The sequence below is a fragment of the Myxocyprinus asiaticus genome, chromosome 16, assembly GCF_019703515.2.
Source record: "Myxocyprinus asiaticus isolate MX2 ecotype Aquarium Trade chromosome 16, UBuf_Myxa_2, whole genome shotgun sequence".
Lineage (NCBI taxonomy): Eukaryota > Metazoa > Chordata > Actinopteri > Cypriniformes > Catostomidae > Myxocyprinus > Myxocyprinus asiaticus.
In genome coordinates this window covers 23,140,913-23,154,906 of record NC_059359.1, presented here as the reverse complement: position 1 = coordinate 23,154,906, position 13,994 = coordinate 23,140,913, and the positions used below count along the sequence as shown (strand labels likewise).

Below are 13,994 nucleotides of genomic sequence, written 5' to 3'. Positions count from 1 at the left end.
TGTGCTCTTTTGTGTTGAATTAAGATAAAGGGTAGGCATGCTGCTTGAATGGGCCTGTGTTAGCCCTGTGTGTTTATATGCGTACTGTATGTGCTACCGTGTTCCTTAGCACTCAGTTGCTCATCATGGATGGAGAGCAGGCTTATTTCAGCATGTCCTTGTGTGGTTTTGTGGCTGTGCGTTCACCATTGTACTTTTATTACAGGTGTGCTCAGCATTTTTTATAAGTACTTTTGACTTTTACTACGGGTTCACAAAAAGGGTGATTTACAGAGCATGTGAGGGGGAAAAAGAGGTGAAACAGATAAGGACAGACATTAAAAGGATTATTCACCTCAAAATTAAAATTCTCCTCGCGTCCGAATAGGCAAACTACTTACTTTATAGTATACAAAAAGCAGTATGTCAATGGAGTTGGGTGTCCAAATACAGCAAATGAGAAATACCGCAAAAACCTTTTCAACTTTAAGTGCTATAAATACCAAGAAAGTTGTTCCTTATGGCAAAGTTGTACTTGTTTAACCTTTTTAATTCAAAGGGACAAAGAATGGGTGGATAAGGGTCAAATTTAAATTTCGACCTTGACTAGTATTATAAGTGGATTTCAGGGGTAAAAATACTTCAAAAAGTGTAGAAAATGTTCCCCTTAAGGGAATAATCTGGATTCTATTCAAGTTAAGCTGAATCGACAGCATTTGTGGCATAATGTTGATTACCACAAAAAATTATTTTAGCTCGTCTCTCATTTTCTTTAAAAAAAGCAAAAATTGAGGTTACAGTGAGTCACTTACAATAGAAGTGAATGGAGCCCATTTTTGAAGGGTTTAAAGGCAGAAATTACATTAATTTTTCTGTTTAAACTCATGTATTATTTGAGCTGTAAAGTTGTTTAAATTGTCATTTACTGGGATAACACAGCTTGCTGCGTTATGGCGTCATGGCAACGAAGTTGTAAAATTGGATAAAACTTTACACATAAAAGGTTAGCAAGCAGTTTTATCACACTGTAATCATGTTAACACATGTTGTTTATGTCTTGTGGCTTTACTTTAAGAACAGTGAGTATTTTAACATTTACAGATTGGCCCCATTCACTCCCATTGTAAGTGCCTCACTGGAACCCAGAAGTTTTGCTGTCTTTTAAGGACAGGAGGGGCAAGTCAAAATACATTTTTGTGGTAATCAACATTTGTACCACAAATGCTGTTGATTGAGTTTAACTTGTATTGAACCCATAATATTCTTGTGTAAATATGTGTATAGTTATGTAGTTTGTGTGTTAAATTCTGTCTGTATCATCTGAAGGGCATTTGTTGCCGTAGTGACCTGCCTGCAGTAGATTTAATTGGGCCTTTGTTCACCTAGCAGCCGTTGCCATGGCTCCTGGGAAAGGTACTAGCACTACCACTGCCACACACCTCAGAAACACAATCAGGTTTTAGAGAAGTTTGTCTAATCTCACACACACAAACACATGCTCAATGCTTCGATGTGATGTGTGTGTGTTCTGTGGTGGGTTGTGGAATGTACTGTATAGTGCGAGGGATTAGAAAAGTGCTTTTGATGAAGTGAAGTGGCTCACTGACCATCTCCTCAAAGAGAGCCAATACTGCACTGTGTTTGCACACGTGTCACTCTCCGTCTGATAGAGATGTCGGGCTGCATGCTGATATTTTATTTTGCCTCTGAATACAGTAAGCCTGAGCTGCATGTAAGAGAATAATCCAGAATAACTGATTCTGACACCACACCAGCATCTCTGTAAACACACAATGCACTAACACTTCACTTGAGAGCGTAGGAGAAGGAAGGAATGATGGAATAAAAAAATATATTGGGGAGAATGGGGCTAGTTGCCAACTTGTCACACTTTTTACTCCCGTGAATATTTCTCAGGGTAGGTTTATTTATGAAAGTCAATTTCTGTATAGGCACATATTTTAAAGTGTTGACTACTAAAAGCTATTGAACCATTATTGGCACCATTATTGCCCAGGAAAAAAACAACCTCAATAGTGGTGCATCACACTATATGGGGAATGTTGTCACAATGGAACCTGACATATAGCCATTATACAGTATATAGGCTTAAACAGTAAAACAAAGAAGCACACAAGAGTTTATGAAACAGCAGAAAATCCATGTTTTGGTCAACACAAATTGTAATTAATAGATTATATGAAAGTACAACATATAAAACATGTTACTAACATGCAAACTTACAACTTACCCCAACCTTACATTAAAAATACTCTTGTCCTGAGAACACAGTTTTTGGTTAAAATGTACATTCATTATATAGCTGACCCATGACTAGTTTAAAATAGGTGTTTCAAACCACCATACAAAACCACTGCTAAAGAAAACACACATTTGTGTAAGTGGACTTTTGACTCAAAACCAGGAGAGTATACAGTATATTAAACTGAAACAATCTTATATTCTTTTGGATCATGATGACTTCCCTCTTCATTTAAAAGATGTTTTATATGCAAAACGTTGCATGGCTGCTTCATTTTCATAGTGTGGTTTTTGATTTCCCTCGAGTCTGGAAGTAATCACTGGTCTTAGTGGTCATTCTCCTTCGTTTCTCCTTAAACATGTTTATAGGAAAATCCGGGACATCTGATGAACAAGGATATTCTTAAGGGATTATTTTAAGTTTTAAGTTTTTCAAAATTGATTACCGTAGTTGTTGGATTTTCTGAACGATTAGTTGACTAATTGGTCTTAAAGCGCTGAATAATTTGGGTCCACAAAGTGATACAAGTTTGGCCTGCATCATGTCAAAATCCCATTCCCTCTTTCTTTCTCCCTACCTCTCTTTATCCTATATCTGTTTAATAAATGAGGCAAATACAGTATCACTGTAGTTCTCAACTTTTAGACTCTATGGCTCCCCATTAACTAAGAGTGTCGACTGATTAAAATACTTGATCACAATTCATTTTGTTCCATAAGTTTCCAGAACTGTCAGGTTCTCTCGATTTTTTTTTTTTTTTTAATTATTTTTTTTTACATTTTATTATTAATTAAAACTTATTTTTAATTATTTTAAGTAATCTTGTATCCCAGTTTGCTGAGGCCTCTGGTGAGCCCCAGCCCCTTGATTGAGAACCATTGCACTAGTGGTTAACCGATATCGTTTGTTGAATGGCCAATGCTGATAACTGTATTTAGAGAGCATGGGATAGCTGTTGACTGATATATACAATTTAATGACAGAAAATACATGTACACAAAACTTATTAATATAAATGTACACTTATTTTACACAATATTTACTTAATATAAAAAAAAATTGCATTATTCAAGGCTGTTGGTAGATTTTGGAACTGACACAAGCGGGATCTACCATGTTTGTTAACCAGTCAAGTGGTACTGTTATCTGCCGATAATCTCAAAATGGTCAAATAGCATCCGATTAATTGGCATGACCGATATTTTGGCCTGTTAGTAAAATATATAGTGTAATGTAGTGTTACTCTTTCATTCTTGCTGTGCACTGTCTACCTTGTGGGCTAATTCCTCTAAACAATGATGTTTTTTGTAAATTACAGGGAGCATGCGTGAGTAAAGGTTTCTACGGTGGGATCTCAAGCTCCTCTCCCCAGCTGGAGCCCCTGCGCTGTAGGACACGAGACTGCCATCCTTCAACCACACTGACTTCAGTCTAATAGGTATGCACTGAATATATAGCACACAATCACAGTCATTATGTGATTATGGTATAATCTCATCATTGTTCTTAATGTGACTCAATGTCAGCTCAGTTTTATTCATGTCTCATGATTAATTCACTGTGACAATGATGCAGTTCACAAACATTTTTAGTGTCTTAAGGGGAAGAACTCTAATACAGCTTGTAAAACATTGGGAAATTATTTCTTTTCCCCATGGCTTGCTTCTGTAATTTGAGTAATTCATTTTAAATGTACGTAATTGTGAAAAGCATGGTTAAATTTCAGAAGTGTGGTGTAATGTGTGTGTAAATAAATAAAAAATGTATGTTGCCACACACTGTGTGAGAATGTGTGCATCTGTAGCACTGTTAACTCTAAATTGACAGTAATGTGTATTGATCGGGGCAACACCACAAAATGGCTGAATGATTGCAAATTGAAGTATTTAATTTTACTTGCTGTTGCTGTCAGGCTTTGCATTGGTAATCAATTTGTGTTTGTTTTCGGCTTTGAGTGCAGTTTTTCCCTACAACTCTAACATCCCTCCATCCCTTTTTGCTCTGTTCTGTTTCCCCCTTTGTGTGTGTGTGTGTGTACTATGGTGTGTGTGTAGTGAGCTTGTGAGTTGTGCTGGTTTGAAAGAAACTGTGCTTGAGGCATGTAATCGTCTGTTAGAGGAAGGGGAAGTTACTCACACAGGCTGGGGAGGGGAAGAGAGCACAATTGTACCTCAGTCCAAAAATGCCAAATCTACATGTGTAGATGCTCTGTGCACACTTTCCCTGCATCAGCTTGAAAAACAAATATTTGTGATGTCATAATTATATCCTCTCATTCATCTTTCTCTTTTTGTTAAAGAAAGAGTTCACCCAAAAATATATATTCTGTCATTTACTTTAAACCCAAATGCTGTTATTTTGTCCTGTGCAAAAACACAGAAGTAGAAATCTTTGAAGATTTTTTACGCATGTCTTGCCATAGTAATGACATACTGAAAGCGACCAGGGGCTGTCAAGCTCCAAAAAGGTTAAAAAACACAATAAAAGCACATTGATAGTAGTCATAAAATTCATACAAAACAAGTTGCATGCTATATTCCAAGTCATCTGAAGCCGTACGATAACAGACCGAAATTTAAATAATTATTCAGTGGGTACGTTTACATGCACTTTAAAAGTTCGATTGCAGTCTGACTAAAACAGTAATTTGTCTTTATAAAATGTCATGTAAATGCTTTAGTCAGACTGAAATCATACCAGTCAGAATTTTGTGATAATGCGATCGAAGCTAGGCTTTGTTCAGCATGTATACACGTTAATAGGACCACAATTGTCTTCGCCGTTGTGCACATGCTCTGAAAGTTAGAGGTGATGTGCAACGTGTAGGGCTGTTTAAACGAAATAAAATCAAAGTCGCATTATGACATCAAAACGCGAAGGCTGCGATTTAATTAAATAAATGAATAGTCTGCACTCGCTACGCTTACTATATGTGTGCAGCTATGTTCTCTGTATTGTTACACAACTCAAAGCACGCGTGAGGCTAATGAGCTGAACGCGTTAAACTTACAGTACTCTTGATTCACTATTTGTACATTTATGTAAATCCAAATATGCTTGGCCGCTTAAAGTTACTATCCAAATCTAAAGTAAACTCATAACACCGTGTTTTTGTGGACAAAAGAGTGGATGAGAGCATTTCTCTTCCTTAATCTCTTCCCTTCAGTGTACCGCCAAAATAAAAGCCCTAATAGCTATGTCGCATGCAGGTTAAGAAAAAAATACATAAATATGGTAATGTTTATAGTAATAATAATATTAGTTGTTATTGTTGTGGTTAATATTATACAAAAATAGTATATTTCAATTTCTTTAATGATGACTTATTATTGGGTTCCAAAAATAATGATGAAAAGTGGGCTGTCAGGTCCACAGTGAACAGATACAATGCCCCCCCAACCATGTTTCACTATATTTTTTATTTATTTAGTCTGGTTCTTGTTTAGAGGACTCAAGTGTGAACACCCTTTTTTGAACAGTATTTCTATTGATAGTAGAGCATGTTTGCCCATGACCCATTTTGGTCAAAAGGAATATTTGTGTTTTTTTTTGTGTTTTTTTTTTTAATCGTAATAATCAAATCATACTATTTTTCTAAATAATCGCAATTAGATGGGGCCTTGGTAGCTCAGCGAGTATTGACGCTGACTACCACCCCTGGAGTCACGAGTTCGAATCCAGGGCGTGCTGAGTGACTCCAGCCAGGTCTCCTAAGCAACCAAATTGGCCCAGTTGCTAGGGAGGGTAGAGTCACATGGGGTAACCTCCTTGTGGTCACGATTAGTAGTTCTCACTCTCAATGGGGTGCGTGGTAAGTTGTGCGTGGATTGCGGAGAGTAGCATGAGCCTCCACATGCTGTGAGTCTCCACGGTGTCATGCACAATGAGCCACGCGATAAGATGCACGTGTTGATGGTCTCAGAAGCAGAGGAAACTGAGACTTGTCCCCTGCCACCCAGATTGAGGTGAGATATGGCACCACCCTGAGGACCTGCTAAGTAGTGGGAATTGGGTATTCCAAATTGGGAGAAAAGGGGATAAAAAATAATAAATAAATAAATAAAAATAATCGCAATTACATTTTTTTGGTCCAAATTGTTGAATTTAAACGTGAATTTAACACTTCCTCTGCTGACATCCTTCCTTCAAGTTGTCAATTACATATTGTGTCATGTATACTTGGACAGACAGATGATGACTGTAGCTCGACTTTTGACCCGTTTCAGTGACATCACTTTTTCCCCGCAGCCACCATATTTGTGACAGTCAGCAGGAGGAAACAATGGCAGTGAATGGAAAAACACCCGTAAAATGATATCAAGGAAAACCTCAAAAAACACTTTTTGATCCATGTCTCAAGAAAGGTGTATACACGTCTGAGGTCAGCACAAATATTGCCAAATTTGACTTTTGCGAACATTTAAATATATTTTATCCACGATTTATCTCCTTACAGTGGCGAGTCTGATGTGTGACCGGCGAGTACACACGCCTAACGGTACATCACCACAAACATCTTTCATTCAGAAGTTACACGTTTGTGTTGTTTTCTGCTCTGATTTGGTCAAAATATTACAAAACAACTGTGATAATCCCATCTATTTGAATGTAAGAGCTGCTTTTAACTCATGAATACACAGAAAGCAATCGAGGCATATTAGTGAATACGAAGAATATGTTTACATTGTAGTCTGGCAGTGTGAATAAAGTCTGTGCTTCATGATCTTATGATGTGTCATTTATTTACTAACTTTACTATATACACATTAAATATATACTATATATTCACATTTTAGTGTTTTTTTATAGTACAATGTGTTCCAGTTATGACATACTGGGTGTTATAAATAACATCGTCCAATGTGCATTTCCAGCTGAATTGTATCCGAATTAATGGTTTTATAAATATAATTGACATGTGTACAGATAACTGACATGTCTGAATAAATGAGCAAAGACCCACAAGTGTTTTTATACCTGTTTTCCCCCTTCATCACTGCTTTACTTTGGTGAAATGAAGCCGTGTGACTTAAAAGATAAAACTTTATTAAACAGCAGTATCACCTTTTCATGATTTATAAATAGAAACAAAAATGTAGCCTGCTTTTGTCGCATCACACAGTGCGGCACATTGAAGGTAAATGGAATTTTGGTCACAAACATGGTGCCACAGTCATACAGTGACGTCACATGAAACAGGTCAATACACAAAAACTTGCTGCAGCTCAGTTATAATTGCACATGTAAACGTTCTGACTTATCTTAACTTCTGCTGAAGGTGAAAATTATCAGTGATTAAATGTAGACCGCAGAAGACTTTGTATATAGCGCATATACTGTATGACTTATGGACTACATTTATGGCAATTTGTTGTCTTTATAAGGCTTGACAGCACTCTTCACTATGAATTGTTTTAGTTTAGCTAGAGCAACATAACAATTCTTCAGAAATTTCTACTGTAAACTACATACAGTTAATTACAAAAATAACTAAATACAGGTCAATAATGAAAGAATCAAAAAATGTAACTAGTTAACTATTCCTTTAACATAATTTCTTAAAACAAAAAAGTGAAAAAAGCTTTTCTTAGCTGTGTTGAAAATAGATCCGAGAAACCTTGAGAGTTTCCTGCTCACTGTGTCTGTCTGTTTCCAGACACACACACACACACACGCACTCGCACTCGCACTTTGTCTCTGAGCCGCTGACATCACCACTCGCTACCGGTGTCTGAAATTAGACATTGTTGAATTCTGGGTAATGCTGCTGACCTCTTAAACCTGTGTGGATCTGAGCATGTCCTGCTACATTATTACAATACCCATCCTCATAAACACACATGGGATGAATGAGAAAATTGAGAATCATTCATCTCTTGATCCACATCCTCCTCTCCTTATTTTCTTCTCTCTCTCTGTCTTCATCCTTCTTTACATAACTGCTGATTATGCTTCAGTGGTATGTTTATTTAAGGACTATGGTTTAAGACAGAAGGGAATATTTTCATACTGATGACAGATAATGTTTGGTTAAGGGCCCACACACTTATGCCTAGTCATGGTGTGTGACATCTGAACCAGTAAAGCTAATATGAATTGAAAATTATTATTTTTTTTTTTTTTTACTTTAATAAAATGTAGTTACACTATAAGTACATTTTATTGTATGTATTTTAATGTTAGTATATAGTGGTTAAAGATACTTAATATAAAGTTGGTAGCAAATCCATGCAGCCATGCTCCAATATTTAATGGAAAGCCTTTCCAGAAGAGTGGAAGATGTTTAGCATCAAATGGTGGACTGACCCCCCTATTAATGGTTTTGAAATTTTAATGTTTCACAAGCACATATGGGTGAAGTGTTGGGATGTCCATGTGCGTTTGCCCTTGTAGTGTAGCGGAAGTTTTACTGAAGGAGACATTAGGAGGTGTGAGCTTTCAGTGATAACTGCTTTGGATCTGTTAAACAGCCAGGATTCCTTTGCCGATCATTCAGCTAGTGTGTACAGTATGAGTGTGTGTGTGTGTGTGTGTGTGTGTGTGTGTGTGTGTGTGTGTTTGTGTTTGTGTGTGTGTGTGTGTAAGTTCATTATGCATGACTGTATCTTGGTTGTGTGTTAATTATGGAACTAAGTCTGGCAGTTCCATTCTGCTCAAAGCTAGATTTTCTCTTTGAGGTTTTATCATTAGACACACACACACACACACACACACACACTTTTAGCACCTCTCCTGAATACATGATGAATATTTTTACGTGATAAATATCATTTCAGGAAACTGACATAAATTTCCAGTTCTCTCTCTCTCTCTCTCTCTCTCTCTCTCTCTCTCTCTCTCTCTCTCACCCTCATGATGTTCCAAACTTGTATAACTTTCTTTCTTCTGTGGAATACAAAAGGTGATATTTTGAAAAATGTACTGGTTGCTATTTTCCATGCCATTACAATGAATGGGTACTGCAGATTATGCAGCATAAAAATAATCCATGCGTCTCCAGTGATTAAATCCATGTCTTCAGATGCGATAATATAGGTGTGGGTGAGAAACAGATCAATATTTAAGTTCTTTTTTACTATAAATCTCCACTTTCACTTTCACATTCTTCGTTTGTTTTTGGCGATTGCATTCTTTGTGCATATTACCATCTACTGGGCAGGGAGAACAATTTATTGTAAAAAAGGACTTAAATATTGATCTGTTTCTCACCCATACCTATTATATCACTTCTGAATAAATGGATTTAACCACTGGAGTCATATGGATTACTTTTATGCTGCCTTTATGTGCTTATTGGAGCTTCAAAGTTTTGGTCACCATTCACTGTCATTATATGGGCCTACAGAGCATGTTCTTATAAAAATCTTTGTTTGTGTTCAGCAGAAGAAAGAAAGTCATACACATCTGGTTGGTGAGTCATGATGGTGAGTACATGATGAGAGAATTTACATTTTTTAGATAAACTATCCCTTTAAATACAGTGCCCTATTTAGACCAAGTATTAAATATTAAACCAAATATTAAACCAAGTGACATCTGCAAACAAATGATGCCAGAGCTTTTCTCAGAATTAACTTCACTTTTCTTAGCCGTTGCAAATAGATTTATTTGCAAATAGATTTTACCAACTGGTGTCAAGGTAATTTTTAGTGGATGTACAAATACTTTTTTTTTTCTTTTTCTTTTTCTTTTTTCTTAGTAATGATCAGGATATCTATTGTTTTAGAATTTAAAAAGCTAACACATTTTTTTTTTAAATGTTATGCTTAAAAAGTGTGCTTCTATTGTTGTTTATAAAAATAAATGGCACTTGATTTGGTATTTTGTTATCTAATGCAATAACATTTGTACATTTTCAAGTGTGGCCTAAGAGCCCATATACTTTGTTTGGCCACTGTATGTCTTCGTTGTCATGAGCAGATGTAAGTGTGTCCAGCATTTGGCTGTAAATCGGCATTTGTCTCTCATGGGTCTTAGCAGGTGTGTTGCTGTTTTCATGGAAATATTTGGCAGATCTGTGAACTCAGGATGAGTGCTTTATGAAAATTAGCATATCTGCTTTATAGGGTGTCTGCACACCTGGTGTATTTATGGGACCAGCTCACTTCATTAAAGAGAGAGAGAAAAGTCAGACAGAAGGAAAGCAGAAATATCAAATGGGAAACACTGTTTACATGTGTGCATAAGCTGTAATAAGTCTGTTTGATTTCTGATTTCTGCGATTAATCGTAATTAATCACATTTTTTAAATCAATTCACAGCCCTTATTAAAAGCTAATTTTGTCAACGCTGAGGAGTACAGTAACATTTAGATGGCTTCAGAGCTGAAAAACATTGACTAAAAGCCATAAAAACTCCCATTTTGATTTCATGGGGCCATTAAAGCATTGGTTTTACACTGGTTTAGTTTTAGGATCCAGATTTTACATCAGATATCGAGTTGTAACTGAACACAGTACCAAAATTGTCCCAAAATTATTGTTTTTTAATATTACCATGAAATGCCCAAATAATATGCAAACATGTCATAGGCTAAATAGGAAGTTGACCATTTTGTAAATGCATAAACAACAACAGAAGCATGATTTACCTGTGAACCCATATTTAATGTAGTCTGAAGCATATTTTCTTTTACCTAGTGTGGTTTTGTTCAGGGTTTTCAAGGATGAAGGAATATTATGCAACCTTTTGATGTTTGCATCTGCCGAATATGGCTAGCTAATAAGTGACCAATGAATTTGCACCAAAATACTGTCAGGATGCACAACCTTTGACGTCAACAATAAAATATAATCGTGAAAAATTTCTCCTCCCTTTTAAAAGTTGATATCTAAGCCTGTTTATTGTACTGTCCTATCTATGCACGATTATATACTGTAAGTTTAATTGTGTTAAACATTTCTTTTTCCCTGCTCTCTCTGACCCTATCAGAACATAGAACCATTTTCAGAACCACCGTCTACAAAATGGCTACTTTTAGATGACTGCTGAGTTAGGAGAAAGTTTTTTTAATATTGAAAAATTAGCCACTTTAACTTTGAGTGAGTGTGTTCTATCAGTCAATGTTTGTTGTATGTGTGCTGGAATGATTTCTAAAAGAGAGCACTATGATGTGCTAAGTGCGTCGGTTGTAGCAACAAAATGCTTTTGACTGGTAGTGGTAATTGTATTTAGTGTAGCCTATTATGTGCAGTGTTTGCCCTAACATTGTGCACGTGTCCATGACCCATATTCAAGTGTGTCAGTGTAGAAATAGCTTAAAAGGAACTTAGAAACATTATAGATGAGTTACATGTTCATCTTGTAATGTGTGTGTGTTTTTTACTGGGAGTTTTTAAACACATGAAGGGCTCTGGAATCCAGATAGCTGTACTGTCAAATAATGAAATGCCTCAATGCAGAAAATTACTTGTACTACTTTGAACTTTTATTAAACATAAATACAAATAGATAATATAAACAAAGGGGGATTCTAGAAATTTTAGGGGGGCTCAGCTCCCAATGACACAATAACTTAAGATGTGTGCATTTAATGTATTCCACTTTGTTGCATAGATGGTGTTTTGTTTTTTTAAACTGTGTTTTTAAATCATTTAAGCTAGCCACTTAATATTCATTCAGAATAGTCATTTTCTATAATAAACATTTTTGAATTTATAAAAATAACTGAAATCGCTTGAAGAATACACACCATAAATTATTGTAACTGTCTATTTATTGGCATTATGTTTCATCTGTCCTAATCATTTGTTTTCCATATTGAACATGAATCAGTCATTCCACAACTATAGTTTAAATTGTTTGATATCAAACACCACAAAAACCTTTTTACTAAATTAATTGTCAAATTTATTTAGTGGAGTGAATTAACTTTAGATGATGTTTCTCTGTTTGTCATTCAGATTTGTTCACTGATTCATTCAGAAAATATTTTTTTAAATCACACCTCAACCAGCAGGTGCCAACAAATGTACATCTTTTATGTGTTTTGAGTGAGTCATCAAAACATTGATAATTTGGTTGTGAGTCGTTCACAACCGAAACAAGTCTTATTAATCATACTTTATTCAAATTTGTGTATCTACAAATCTACTAGGAGAATTCAGAGAATTTTTTTCAGGCATCATAATATCTCCACAAATGACAACAAAGCATTGCTATCATTTGGTCAACAGCTGTGCATGAATAATAAAAAAACAACAACAACAATATTAGCGCAAAAATAAATATAAGTGATTAAATTATGTCCTGATGTCATTGCAATGTCATCAGTCACTTTTACTCATAATTCATCTAGCCACTTTCTCTCCTTTTTAAACAAGATTACCAAAGCAAACAAAGGACATACCTCCTCCTCTCCTTCAGTCAGTCAACAGATCCTGATAGTTGTTTGTTTAGTGAAGGGGCGTGTTCGTTCAGTGGGTCAAACCAATGATATGCTCCTTCGCAATCTGCACTCGAAGACTGTTGGGTCGTGCTATAGTCAGTCTTTACAGGCATGAAAAGCAATCAAACAGTCTCACGCTTCAAAGTAGAGCTCATTGGCTTAGAAAGAGAGACGTCAGTGAACGAGAAATATTAGTTAGTGTATGGAGGTGAACAAGAATGATTTGTTCACTTAAAAGATTACTTCAAAAAGACCTATTCGTTCACTACGAAACATCACTACACTGCAGCTGACTGAGGCTAGCAAGTGTTACATTGTGTTGAGAATATAAATTAACCAGATGAAATTTCATATGCATATAGGGGAAAGCTGATGTGCTAAGGTATTTAGTTGGATAGTGATTTAGAGAGTTTTTCAGAGTTTCTTGCAAATCTGTTTGTATGCATGTATAAGAAAGGTACTAGTTGACGAATGCCTTTCCAGTCAGAGGAAGAGTGTCCAGACATCATTTATTTCAATGAGAGTTGGTGACATGAGTGACAGCAACCGTTAACAGTGATTATCTTTATGCAAATGAGCAGCAGTGCTGTGTCTACCAATGGGAGTAAAGACATTGAAGCTCACATGATTCGTTTCCTGTCAGATATTGTGGTCGAGTGAGGGCAAGATGAAGGAAAGGTTAATTTACTATGAGCAATTTACCTGTAATTTATGATTTGTCTCTGCCCACACACAGGGATATAATTTTCCCCTTTTTCTCCTTTTTCTCCCAATTTGGAATGCCCAATTCCCAATGTGCTCTAAGTCCTGGTGGTTGCATAGTGATTCGCCTCAGTCCGGGTGGCGGAGGACGAATCCCAGTTGCCTCCGCTTCTGAGACAGTCAACCCGCGCATCTTATCACGTGGCTTGTTGAGCGCGTTGCCACAGAGACATAGCACGTGTGGAGGCTTCACGCCATCCACCGCGGCATCCGCGCTCAATTCACCATGCGCCCCACCGAGAACAAACCACATTATAGCGACCACGAGGAGGTTACCCCATGTGACTCTACCCTCCCTAGCAATCGGGCCAATTTGGTTGCTTAGGAGACCTGGCTGGAGTCACTCAGCACGCCCTGGGATTCGAACTAGCGAACTAGCAAACTCCAGGGGTGGTAGCCAGCGTATTTTACCACTGAGCTACCCAGGCCCCCTCAGAGCCCGGATCTTAACATCATTGTGCCAGTCTGGGATTACATGATGAGACGGAAGCAATTTAGACAGACAAAATACATAAAACTGTGACAAGTTCTCCAAAATGTTTGGAATTACCTGTCTGCCGACATGTACCTTAAATGCATAGGGTGGGCGCACCAAATATTGAT

General features: G+C 36.7%; 1 protein-coding gene across 3 annotated transcripts in view; it reads left to right on the top strand.

Annotated features, from left to right (window-relative positions):
* Window positions 1–13,994, top strand: part of LOC127453910 (polypeptide N-acetylgalactosaminyltransferase 1) — a 148,929-nt gene that overhangs the window by 46,665 nt on the left and 88,270 nt on the right. For 2 of the 3 annotated variants that reach the window (XM_051720678.1, XM_051720680.1), the window contains exon 2: window positions 3,561–3,680. The gene's annotated coding sequence lies outside the window, so the exon portion shown is untranslated. Of the gene's footprint in view, window positions 1–3,560; window positions 3,681–9,622; window positions 9,667–13,994 lie in introns of all 3 variants that reach the window. The other variant, XM_051720679.1, reaches the window with a different exon arrangement.